Genomic DNA, 13,621 nt, shown 5'->3' on the forward strand with positions numbered 1-13,621 from the left:
TCTTTTCACAAAATCGATAGTGCATAAGAATATCGGATAGCCTGATTCGGTCAGCTTCATACCTATCAGGGGAAAGGTGGCTATTGTAATAGTTACAGATAAACATCAATCTCAAGAAGTTACCCATACCCTGACCAGGGGAAATATTCAGATAGTTCAGCACTTCACGATCGAGGTTGGATAAAGGAAATCTCAATCCAGCGGCGAGTTGGCCAACAGTAACAATGATTCCCTCTTTGGTACTGTTTCGGCAGTAAACTGCTTCAACACAACGAGAGCAATGGTAAAGAACGCACTAAGAAACAGAGGAATTTGATGTTGGGGGAGATGAAACTGAACCAAATAATGGCTGCCTACGTACCCAAGATTGGTTCTCTCGGGATCAAGTTTCCACGTAGTTCCTTATGAAAAATAGTTTGATATTTATAGAGGTAGAGTAGAGAGTCCTTGTAGCTCAAGTAATCTTGTATCTTGAGTAATTGTGATAGAGTATAACTGTCAACTGATAACTATCTCTTTGATAAGAAATGAATCTGGACATAAATCAACGTATATTAGTGGCAAGCCATGTGGCTAAGGTTCAACCTTAGACACATGAGTTAATGGGCATGTACATTGATCCATGATATTGCGAATTGGGCTTTAGCCCTGTTGATTAAATGAATAAAATAGAGACCCCTACTAATGGACGTTTGCCACGTAGGTGGGGGTCGAACACACTCCCTTTTGTCGGTTAACAAAGTTCACATGGCAAAGAAGAGAAGATAAATTACGGAAAACGTGAAATAACAAAAGAGTAAGCGGAGTGTATAACAAAGTGTCGTGTGAACGTAAACGATAAGAAAAATGTACAATCGGGCAGAAATCATGAATTATCGGAAACGAAATAATGTTAAATTAACGTGTACTGGACGCAATGACGTAGTTAAAGAAAAAATGGCCAAAAATGCACAGATAAAATAAAAGATGCACATAAATAAAATACGAGCGAAAATATCAAAAAGAAATTGAGTGATTAATACTGTACCGAACGCATTTCGTAACAAAGCGAAAGTGATGTCGATGATGCGTACCAGCGGAATAGCAATACTAGGATTAGACCGTTGAAAACTATGGAGAAAAATCCGCGATTTATCCGACATAACAGACATAAATCGGCGAATTACGGTGAACGAAATAATAGAAATTCGATATATGTCCGAAATAACGAGAAGATGTCACGTGAAAATACTACATAAACTAGGACTCCTAAATTAAATCCGGATTGGATAAGGCTTATCATCAAGTCTTGCACATGAAGTCGGTTTGGCTAAATAGAATTACATACGAACTTAAACACTGGACCAACGTATATATAAACAGATGAACACAGAGAAATACATACTTAGCAGAAACCTTATAGAGAAATCACGATTTAGCACCGACAAACGGTAGAAAACACCACCGTGTTCTCCAAAGTATTAAACCATTGTGACAGGAAGGGTCCGTACTGTGCTGGGGCGTTAGTTTCGCTGAAGAAAAGTTGCGGGTAGACGAAGAAAAGGTTAGTACTGTTGTCAGCCACCTATACGTTCTTATTGTTCCAGGTAACTCCGCTCCTCATCGTCTTCATCTATTCTTACGAGCATTTTTCATAAAAAGTGATCGGAAGATCACGAAAAAACGGCTCATCCACAAAGCCATCCTTTTCTTGGCCCTCGTCAAAAGATTTGGTTGTATCTTTTCGCTACAGAAAAGATTTGAGAGCGGAATACTCACCCTTCAGTAAACTTGATGACGAGGTAAGCACACTTTGTCGCGTTAAAATTTGTTTTTGGTTTTTTTTTTTTTTTGGGCGGGAACCTGTTGAATTCCCTTCCTTAGGGGCGTCGGCTGTATTCAACATGTGGTGGCGATACAAAAGGAAGACGGTGGTGGTGTGGTCGCGACTTGACATGAGCCTGCTGAAGAGGGAAGACGAAGATGGCGCTGAAGCAAAACAATTTGAATAGACATGCTATGGTGCAACGCCTTCTAAGGAAGGGCATCATAACCACACTTAATAACCTGGTCCGATGCATGCGGAAGAGTGAATACCAAACAAGATACGGTGAAACTCCCTCCAAGGAGGGGCACCGTACCTGTGTCCCAATGAGTTGGCCTAGTTCGTCCTTGTGGACTCAGTGAACCCGGTTTTTCTGCTTTCTGACCCGTTTTTTGTTTTGTTTTTTTTTTTTTACGTAGAACTACCGCACTATCTGGGCTTAAAAATAACCGAGAAGAAAACTCGATGACGATTGCAGACTTGGTGAGGTGGAAAGAAGGTGACAGGTATAGCGACTACCCGGAACCGCGTCGATGGTCGCTTAAGGAAATAATAAAAAAAAAAAAACTAGGACTCGAGAAATTTGAAATGGAGGAAGTATACGAATTTGAAACGAAAGTCGAAGAAGATGAAATAGTAACGGCTTACTCACAATTAAGTTGCGGGAGTGCAATTTAATCAAAGAAATTGAGCAATTATTGAGTTATTTTGAGCTGCGGAAGAAGACGGAAAAAAGTTCGGAGAATATGACAAAGCGGTGGCAAAAATTCGACAAAGATGAAACAGTATGTCGGATTTTATTTTTTTCAGTTAGCTTCAAATTTTGGTTAAGTCCGAAAGACTTACTTAAAAATTTGTATTTATGGCGCAGTTGAAACGGGCGGAATTACGAAAGCAAAAGATATTGATGAAAAAAAGTTTGAACGAAAAAGATCACAATGCCAGAGAAAAATAATAATAAAGAAGTCAATAAAGTTTTCGCTTAGAAAGTTAACGTATCGCGAATTTTGCCGCACGGAGAAACAACAACAGTAATGAGCCTCGGAAAGTTTCGCCCGAAAGTTCGGGCTTAATGCATTAGAAAAAATAATGAAGCCGGTCAAAAATTTCATCCAAGAAATTTCTCGAGAAAGATCGGCAGAATACCTTAGAAAAAATAATGATAATGACGAAAAATTTTGCTCGGAAAATTTTTAGGAGAAAGATCGGCACAATGCCATAGAAAAAAAATAATGACATTGACGAAAATTTTCGCTCGGAAAATTTTTTTCGTAGAAAGATCGGCACAGTGCCTTAGAAAAAATAATGACGCTGACAAAAATTTTTGTTCAGAGAATTTTTCGTCGAAAGATCGGCACAATGCCTTAGAAAAAATAATGAAGTTGACGAAAATTTTTGCTCGGAAAATTTTTCATAGAAAGATCGGCACAATGCCGTAGAAAAAATAATGAAACTGACGAAAATTTCTACTCGGAAAATTTTTCGTAGAAAGATCGGCACAATGCCATAGAAAAAATAATGAAACTGACGAAAATTTTCGCTCGGAAAATTTTTCGTAGAAAGATCGGCACAATGCCGTAGAAAAAATAATGAAACCCGGCGAAAAATTTTCGCCGGAAATTTTTTTCAGAAAGATCGGCACAATGCCTTAGAAAAAATAATGAAACTGACGAAAATTTTCGCTCGGAAATTTTTTCGTAGAAAGATCGGCACAGTGCCTTAAAAAATTAATGAAGTAACGAAAATTTTCGCTAGGAAATTTTTCGGAGAAAGATCGGCACAATGCCTTAGAAAAAAAAATAATGAATCGCGGAAGATAGTTAACCCGAAAGTGCTAAGCGGGCGAATGCAGATTTCAAGAAGAAAACGAAGATTTACTCGAAAAACCGTAAGATAATTGATTGAGAGATAATGGATTAGGTAATTGTGTGAATGTAATACCATAGAGCTAAAACTTCTTTTAATGAAAAAATAAATAAAAATAAAGTATGTGTTTGCTATTGAATGTTGTTTTGTGACGATAACATACCCGCGGAAAAAAGCGACAATGTTGTTGATTTATGTAGTTGAAATGAAATAGAACGAGACATACTCATATAGAAAAAAACGCCCCAATCGTTTAACTTTGCAAAATTAGGCTAAAAGCGAGCATAAAATCGTTCAAACTTAGGCTGACGAAGCTAAACGTGGTAACCTCGTCAGATTTTGTCGGACCGATAGTAATGGACTAAGCGAGCGTAAAAGCGTTCAAACTTAGACTGACAAAGTTAAATGCGATAACTTCGTCAGATTTTGTCGTAGCGATATTAACGAACTAAGCGAGCGGAAAAACGTTCAAACTTAGACTAGCGAAGTTAAACGTAGTAACTTCGTTAGCTTTTGTCGTAGCGATAGTAATGAGTAAGCGAGCGTAAAAAGTGTTCGAACTTAGACTGACAAAGCTAAATGTGGTAACTTCGTCAGATTTTGTCGTAGCGATAGTAATGGCTAAGCGAGCGTAAAAATGTTCAAACTTAAACTGACGAAGTTAAACGTGGTAACTTCGTCAGATTTTTTCGTAATGATAGTAATGAACTAAGCGAGCGTAAAAACGTTCAAACTTAAACTGACGAAGTTAAACGTGGTAACTTCGTTAGATTTTTTCGTAATGATAGTAACGAACTAAGCGAGCGTAAAAACGTTCAAACTTAGACTGACGAAAAGATGATTGTAAAAGTGATGTGTCTTGGCCCTTCGCTTCTAACGGCGGCGGAGAGATAAGCTAATGAATCTACATGACGTAAGTCATTTCGGGGTCTTTGAGTGATAGAGATGCTGTCAAATTGTCGAGCAAGACTACATATCAAACTAAGATAAGTCGCCATACGCTCATCTCTTGCTTCAAAAGACCCACCAAACCGATTGGCAACAAAGCGAATCCGTGTATAACCGAGCTTTCGCCCCCCCAAAGTCAAAGCCGTTCTCAAGGCACAAATGGCGACCTCATACTCGGCCGTTATTTGAAGCGGCGGCCAAGTCGCATGAATTTCCCAATCTTTTCTCCGCGGGTTTAACAAAAACACATCAAATTCCGCACCAGATTTACTATGCGCGAGCCATCCGAGTAAACAATCCATATGTCAATGGGATTAGAATTGCGTTTTCATGTCGGTTCTTCGCCCCCAATTAGCGGCGCGTAATCGTCTTCCATAGATTTTTCCATCAATGTAGCCGCCAAACTATATGCCACTAGGTTGACCCGTTGAAGGACTTGTTAATATAGGAGGACTAACCAAGTATTTCTTCAGTTGTTGCAATGTCATCTCACAATCAATGTTCCAAGTTGCCGCCCTCTTTAAAGTCTGGAAGAAGGGATGACAACGATCGGAATATTTAGAAATAAATCTATGAAGAACGGCAAGCCGACCAGTAAGTCGTTGAATTTTCTTCTTATTTTTGGGTGATGACATATCAATAATGGCGCGTATTTGATCAGGATTAGCCTCAATACCTCTACGAGTCATGAGGTATCCCAGAAATTTTCCAGAAGAGAGGCCCAAAAGAACATTTGGTAGGATTGAGTATCATGTTATACTTGTTAAGCCTATCAAAAACAAGTTAAAGATCGGAAAGATGATCACCCGTATTATTTGATTTAACGACTATATCATCGATATAAGCCTCCATTATTTTTCCCAACAGATCGGAAAAAATTGTATTGAAGAGTAAAATCCATTTCACCTAGAAGATTTAAAAAATGCATTGCACGCCCTCCCGGTCGAGCCTATGTGGAAAATGACACCGCCATTACCTCTTACAAGAGTTAGAGATTTTAGGCGGTACACACTTTTGGGTCCGGACCGAGATTGTCTTTTCTTTGCGGTAACCAACCTATCTAGGTCGGTAGTTTGTCCGGGATTGTGGTCTTCCCTCTAGTTACTTTCGTGACACCTTCCATCCCCGCCCGTTCGGACTGGCGGGATGGCAGTTTTTCTCAAATCTGTGAGGTCGGCCTTCCCTGTCAGGTCGGTCCAATCTAGGATGAAGGTTTTCATTATATTTTCTTTTGTGACGCCTTTTTTCCCTGCCTGGATGGACCTATCTAGGATGGCAATTTTCCGCAAATCTGCGAGGTCGGCCTTCCCCGTCGTTGGTCCAATGGGATGAAGTTTTTCCTTATACTTTCTTCCGTGGACGCTTTCTTTCCCTCGCCCGGACGGACTGCTCTAGGATGGCGATTTTCCGCGAATCTGCGAGGTCGGCCTTCCCCTGTCGCCGGTCCAATCTGGGATGAAGTTTTTCCTTATACTTTCTTCCGTGGACGCTTTCTTTTCTGTCATGCGGGCCGGACTGTCTAGGATGATGATTTTCCGCGAATCTGCGAGGTCGGCCTTCCCCGCCGTCGGTCCAATCTGGGATGAAGTTTTTCCTTATACTTTCTTCCGCGGACGCTTTCCTTCCATGACGGACTGTCTAGGATGGCGATTTTCCGCGAATCTGCGAGGTCGGCCTTCCCCGCGGTCGGTCCAACTGGGATGAAGTTTTTCCTTATACTTTCTTCTGCGACGCATTCTTTCGGAGGCGTTTGTATCGCCGTTTGCGGTAGCGACGGCGGTGGTAGTGCTGCTTTCCGAAACCTAGTAACAAAAGTACGTAACTTTTCGTCACGTTGTTGCTTGATGTTCAAAAGTGAGTCGACATCCTTTGGCGTCTTGCAATTGTGGCGGAAACGATTAACAAACTGATTTTCTAGTTCATTGTATTGGTGAATTGATCTTGAAGGCAACTCACTAAACCAGTGTAATGCTTCTCCCTTTAGAGTTGATGGAAAAAGCTTACACATGAGCGGATCATCTCCACCCCATAACACCAACTTATTTTTGAACGATAGAACATGCAAGCCAGATCTCCTTCCGACTCATCATAAAGTTCAAAATCGGGTTGTTTGAAGTCCGGATGGTGGTAAGCTTCCCCAATGTCGAGAAAACTTATCAAGTACACCATCATTGATCGTCAAGTTTTTCATTCTTACATCCCTTGACTCTCTATCGTTAAATTCTTTTGCAATCAACTCTTTCAACCGTTGTTCGCTAGAGTTAAAGTATTGGCTCGAATAACCGGGGCCCTCGTCGTGCCCATGTGGAGAAGGATACCTTCCATTATCTCTTATTGAGTTAGAGATCTTTGGCGGTATGCACGATCAGTCCGACCGGTGATTGTCTTTGTTCATCCCCTCAGAACCAACCTCGTCTTAGGCGGTAGTCACCCTTTTGGCCGGGTGGTCGGAATAATTATACCACTTCTCCATGTTTTGTTGTTTTATGCGATGCCCGCTTCCCAAATGTCGGACATATTTGGGATGGCGGTCTTCCTTGAAATTGCTTCTCGGAGGTAAATCTTCCTTTGAGATCGGACATGTCTAGGGTAGTAGTTATCCCCGCCAATCCGATTCTCCCCATAAGTACGGGTAATAGGGTCATTACTCCTGAGCGTGCAATCGGGTTGATTGTGCTTGAGAAATAGCACGCTGTCGGGACGACGAAGTGGATCGTCAAGACGGTCCCATACACCGGAATGGCCTCAAGTCCCCTTCGTGGTCGGTTTGATGTTGTTGAATTTGCAAAATCGCCCACCGCCTTTGCCTCTTTGCCGCCTTCCTTCTCAAATTCTATTTAAATTTTTGACTCGTCGTAACTCCCGCCAACCGTATTAGGGGTGAATTGGCTGTTACTATCACCTTTTCCGCTAGTTGGCGTGAGAGTAATGTCCACGCCCATATCCATGTCAACCGGCGATCGACATGGACGGACGGCGGACCGCATGGAGGATTACCGACTTGTCGATTTTCTTGTTGCAAGGTCAGTAAGGGTGGCGGCACTTGTATCGCCTTTTTGGAGGCGGAGGTGGTGGCGGTTCATACCGCTTCTGATCGGATGTTGAGAATTGATCCTACTACTAGGAGCAACTTGATTGTTCAACGGTTCATGCATCGGCCGATTTGAATTTCGAGGGTTGCGATTCTTGTTAGTAGGAGGAATATGTTGACTATTTGGTCTATTTCTCGTGCTTACCATCTTGATTGTTTCACGTGATAATGAATTCTCTTTCCCCACAGACGGCGCCAATTATGTTTCGGCAGTAAACTGCTTCAACACAACGAGAGCAATGGTAAAGAACGCACTAAGAAACAGAGGAATTTGATGTTGGGGGAGATGAAACCGAACCAAATAATGGTCTGCCTACGCACGTCCAAGATTGGTTCTCTCGATCAAGTTTCCACGTAGTTCCTTATGAAAAATAGTTTGATATTTATAGAGGTAGAGTAGAGAGTCCTTGTAGCTCAAGTAATCTTGTATCTTGAGTAATTGTGATAGAGTATAACCGGTCAACCGATAACTATCTCTTTGATAAGAAATGAATCGACATAAATCAACGATATTAGTGGCAAGCCATGTGGCTAAGGTTCAACCTTAGACACGTGAGTTAATGGGCCTGCACATTGATCCATGATATTGCGAATTGGGCTTTAGCCCCGCTGATTAAATGAATAAAATAGAGACCCCTACTAATGGACGCTTTGCCACGTGGTGGGGGGTCAAAATGCAGTACCACTCTAACACCGAGTAAAAGCCCGAAAAATACCAAAGATAATGTTGTAAATAAAGGGATGAGGGAATTTGATAGGCTTACTTGAACTAAAGCTAGGTTTGGTCGCTTTATGAAAAACCACAAAGTCCACGCCATTGACCGGTATCTTCAATAGTATTGCGTTCAAATTCAAGAGTCACCGGGTTGCAAAGGGATGGCAGGAACACCTTCTACAACATAAGATAGGTCCCAAGAAATCCGAGGCCGAGATGGAGTGGTTGAAGTGGAAGCAAAGTTTTGGCTATGAGGTCTATCATCGAAGTATATCATCGAAAGGATATCATCCGATATGGTATCCTCAGAATGGAGGCTAGCATCAGAGGTGGTATCTTCACTGGTCAATGAAACGACTATACACAAAGAAGGGATGACAAAGGTATTTTTAATATCATCAATTCAAGATTTGCAAAACATTATTAGCAGCATGATATTAGAGTATCAGAAATGTCGATATAAAAGTTGAATCATCAAAAATACCGATGTATAGATATATATCGGAATAACATAGTGTTGGAATATCGAAAATATCGTTATATATGCTGATAGTTAAGCTAGAACAAACAAAAAGATGCAAATAATGTTATGAATAAAAAGATTCAAACTTTTACATGTTTTGAAGTTTAAGGTAGTAATATATGTCATTGCATAAGCATTAGCACACAAGCACATGCAGATTTAAGGGATTCAAATGTCAGAAACTAAAGTTAAGACAAACCATCATATCTAGTATTACTAAAATAAGTATTGCAATATATGGTATAGAAAGTTTAACAAAGTGCAGAAAAAAGAAGCATACCTGCTGGGTTGCAAGAGTCGTAGTTTTTCAAGGAAGCGAGTGTAACTTGCTGGTAAAAGGAAGACGATGAGACCAGAGTTTTGTGGGAGAAGAAGCGTATCCAAGAAGATAAAGATTGAGAAACGGTTCGTTTTTTGAAGTTTGTAGTGTTAAATATTGGACTGGGTGGCTATTTGGGCCCGACAGTTTTCAAATCCGTTCTCCGATATAACCGCTTCTCGAAAAGTTGAAATTTCAAATGAAAATTTCAAAATTTTTTGAGAGGCGATGAATTAGGCAAATATCATACTCATAGATATGTTTCCTTCAAGATTTTAAAACTTGAGATACCGCATAAGGGCCAATATCTCGATAGGTGTCGAGGATATTTGAAATATTTTGCGGGCATAAGGCGAAAGGGAATAGAAAGAGGAAGGACACGTGGTGAAAGCAGATTGGGTCAAAGGCATTTGGGAAGACTATAAAAGGCGGGATGAGGAAAAAAAAGATTCATTCAATTGAGATTAGAAAAACTGTGATAAATAGGAGAGAAAGAGTGAACCAGAAAGAAATTGTAACAAACTTTATCATCAATCAATAAACATATCGCTTTCCTTTAATTCTTGGAAATCTTTCATTCATATCTATATCATGATTTGTGTGAGTTGAGAACACTAGTTAGGATTAAGTGTTCTTGGCAATCACAAATACCGATACCAATCAATTCCCCACTACACAGATAGCTTGTATTTGAATTTACTTATACTCCAGACAAATTCTAAATATCAACTACAACCTAACTAACATGCCCAACTCTCTAAACAACTATTAACAACAGATAATAATATAAAGAAGTAAAATGCATACCACAACACAAAAATATACCGTGGTTCGCCAATGGTGCCTACTTCCACAAGAGCTAATCCTTTTATAAAGTGGGAAGGAAGATTACAATAACTCCTTTCAGTCTCTCACCTTACTAGATCACTCCTCTCTCTTTATAAGTTTGTCTTTCTGTAAAGGTTATCTCTCAATCTTGATTGCTTTCAAGATTAGGTTTTCTCTCTGTGTTCTGTGTGTTAGGTTTTGCCAAAAACCCCAACTTATATTGCAAACTCGCGGTTTCACAAAAATAGAATTCTGCCGAAAATAGGCATGGGCGTGGGCGCGCCTTGGGCAAAGCCAAAGTCAAGCGCGCACACCCTCAAAACACTGTAAGTTGTCCACAGCATGGGTGCGTGCGCACCTTGAGCAAGACCAAACTGAGCGAGTGCACGCTCAGCTTTCTTCATGCAGACTGAACTTCTTTTCCTCCTCAAGTGAAGGATAACTCCAACAATCTCCCCCTCCCGAATAGTGAGGGGGGATACCTCCATGCAATTTCCAAATCAACAGGAGGAGTCTGCTACCATTCCGGCGGTAGTACGCCAAACATCAAACTTACCTTTCGGTAAGACTTTGGTCATCATATCCGACCCGTTCTTGTCGATATGGATCTTCTCGATGCACAAATGCTTGTCTTCTAATACTTCTCTAATCTAATGAAAACGCACATGTATGTGCTTGGATCTAGAATGAAAACTCAGATTCTTGCTCAAATGGATGGCTCTCCGATCATTACATGTAACTACAAACTGCTTTACGCTTTAGCCCTAGTTCAATCAAAGAACCTCTTCATCCATAGCATCTCTTTGCAACACTCTTCGTGGCTGCAATTAACTCGGCTTATGTAGTGGAGAGGGAAACACACTTTTGCAACTTACATTGCCAAGAAACTGCTCCCCCTGCAAAAGTAACCAAATAACCGGAGGTGGACTTCATAAAGTCAATATCACCTGCCATGTCTGCATCAGTGTAGCCTTCAAGTAAGGGCTTACTTCCACCAAAACACAAACACAATTTGGAAGTGCTCTTAAGATATCTTAATATCAACTTAACACCTTCCCAATGCTCCTTATCCAGATTTGACAGAAATCGGCTTACAACACCAACAACGTAAGCAATATCTGGTCTTGTACACACCATTACATACATCAAGATACCCACTGCGGATGCATAAGGAATTTTTTCCATTTGACTCTACTCATGGTCACCCTTTGGACACATCTCTTTGGTCATGTGGAACTGGCCACCAAGCAGACAACTGACTGGCTTCGCTTGATCCATGTTGAATATATTCAACACTTTCTCAATGTACGTAGCTTTCTTGAGAAAGCCACAACTTCCCACTCTTTCTATCATGAGTGATCCGCATCCCAAGTATCTGCTTTTCTTGACCTAAATCCTTCATCTCAAAGGACTTACTCAAGTCTTTCTTCAGCTTGGATATTTTGCTGATGTTTGGGCCAACTATCAACATATCATCCACATACAACAAGAGCACTATGAAATCCCCGTCTGGAAATTTATGAAAAAACACACAATGATCGGAAGCAGACTTCTTGTATCCTTGCTTCGCCATAAAGGAATCAAACTTTATGTACTACTGTCTCGGTGCATGCTTCAACCTATACAAGCTCTTTATCAGCTTGTATAGGTGCTCCTTACCTTTGACCTCAAACCCCTCTGGCTGGTCCATGTAGACATCTTCTTCAAGGTCTCCATGAAGAAAAGTTGTCTTAACATCTAGCTGCTCAACCTCTAGGTTCATACTTGCTATCATACCCAATACCACCCGGATAGAAGTCATCTTGACTACAGGAGAGAAAATCTCATCAAAGTCAATACCCTTTCTTTGACCAAATCCCTTCACAACAAGGCGAGCTTTGTGCCTTGGGTGTGGATTATTCTCCTCATGCTTGACTTTGTAGATCCACTTATTCTTGAGAATTTTTCTTCCTTCCGGTTTCTCAACTAGCTCATAAGTGTGATTCTTATGCAAAGAATACATCTCATCATGCATGACCTTTAACCACTTCTCTTTGTCTGTACCCTAAAGAACCTCTTGATAGTACATAGGTTCTCCACTATCAGATAGTAAAACATATGTATGTGGTGGATACCTAGTTGAAGCTTGTCTCTCTCTGTCTGACCTTCTTGCCCCATCTGCTGGTGCCTCAGGAGGATGCACTTCTGCTTGCTCTGGTGGTGGTTCATGCGCTTTATCTACATCTTCTATATCAATAGGTTCTATCCCATCATGAGCAATATGATTCTCATCATGACTTCAAGCCCATGGTTCTCTGCATTCTCAATGCCTTCTGCACATTCCACAGTAGGAACTTTTGGTTATGAATCAACAAGATCATTAGTGAAAGCTTGTAGCTTCTCACCTTCCTCAAAATCTGCCACTACACCATAATAGGATATTTGCAACACGCACCTTTTTTGATTTGCAACGGTTATTTACCGTTAGTAAATTTCCAACGCTAAATAAGCGTTGGCAATATTGTAAAGCGTTACTTTATTTGGTTGAATTTCCGGAATTAATTGCCAACGCTTAAAAAGCGTTGGAGAAGTGTTACAAATTAAAATTTTGAAAATTTCGCGAAAGAGCGAAACGAAAAAAAACGAAATATCATTGAGTTAAAAACGAAAATTTCTTTCTCTCCTCGCTCTCTAAAATCCTCCCACTCCCTATACTTCACCTCCCTCAAAAACCGTAACTACCACCTCGATTTCCATCTCGCCACTGATTCTAATCTCAAATTATCTCAACACGGAGAGTATTTATACGACGGCTTAATTTTATTCTCTCCAACTGTTCAGAAATTTGGTGGGTCTCTAGATTTGAATTATGTTTTGGGGTTTGTTGATTCCGGCAGGAATTTGATTCTTATCCCTAAAATTATCATCCCCTCAAAACTAATTCCCTAAGGAGTATCTCGAAGAACATTTTGGTAAGCCACCGTACCAAAGATCTAGGTCTTAGGGTTCCACACCCGATGATACAATTTTGAGCTTTTCAACATCCCTTGACTTGCCCTAGTCTCATCCATCAATCTCACCTATATTGAAAAGGTCTATAGTTTAGATCTATTTTTTGTTCATTTTTTTCCTTTTTCATACTATATGCTTTTCCTCACCAACATTCTCAAGATAGTTTCCATTTTATTTTTATTTTTTTTATTTTTTATTTTTTTTGATTTATTTTGAATTCTCAAGTGGGCTTTGCAATTTCAACACAGTATGGAGGATTTCTATAACAAAAAAAATTGAGACAGATATCGCAAAGGGTAGAGCATGCATGAAGATTGCTTTGGTCACCACTACAAAATGCTTCTCTCCTTTTGTTACTTGTTGGGCTTCCTTTCATCATAGCATCTCCTCCTTTACCAACCCTCTCTCTTTCTCCTTTTATGAAGAATCTAAAATTCGATCTCATGGATCGAAAATACGGATCTACTCCTTGATCATCTCTCAACATTCTCTCTTTTTAACTTGTCCACTTTCAAGAACTGTGGTTTTAGCCTTTG

This window comes from Coptis chinensis, chromosome 9, assembly GCF_015680905.1.
Source record: "Coptis chinensis isolate HL-2020 chromosome 9, ASM1568090v1, whole genome shotgun sequence".
Taxonomy (NCBI): domain Eukaryota; kingdom Viridiplantae; phylum Streptophyta; class Magnoliopsida; order Ranunculales; family Ranunculaceae; genus Coptis; species Coptis chinensis.